The sequence below is a fragment of the Microtus ochrogaster genome, chromosome 18 (assembly GCF_000317375.1).
Source record: "Microtus ochrogaster isolate Prairie Vole_2 chromosome 18, MicOch1.0, whole genome shotgun sequence".
NCBI classification, from domain to species: domain Eukaryota; kingdom Metazoa; phylum Chordata; class Mammalia; order Rodentia; family Cricetidae; genus Microtus; species Microtus ochrogaster.
Window position 1 is genome coordinate 46,073,655 of NC_022020.1, and position 403 is coordinate 46,074,057.

Sequence of the window (403 nt, forward strand, 5' to 3'; positions counted from 1 at the left end):
AATGCAATGCCCATCAAAAAAAAAAAAACTTTGCCCAGCAAAGTTCTACGAAGACCTCGAAAGAACGGTACTCAACTTCATATGAAAAAGCCATAAACCCAGGATAGCCAAAACAATTCTGTACAATAAAAGAACTTCTGGAGGCATCACAATTTCTGACTTCAAACTCTTCTACAGAGCTGCAGTACTGAAAACAGCCTGGTACTGGCATAAGAACAGACAGGAGGACCAATGGAACTGAATAGAAGACCTGGATATCAATCCACATATCTTCAAACACCTGATCTTTGATAAAGAAGCAAAAAATATCACATGGAAAAAAGAAAGCATATTTAACAAGAGGTGCTGGCATAACTGGATATCAACATGTAGAAGAATGAAAATAGACCCATATCTATCACCA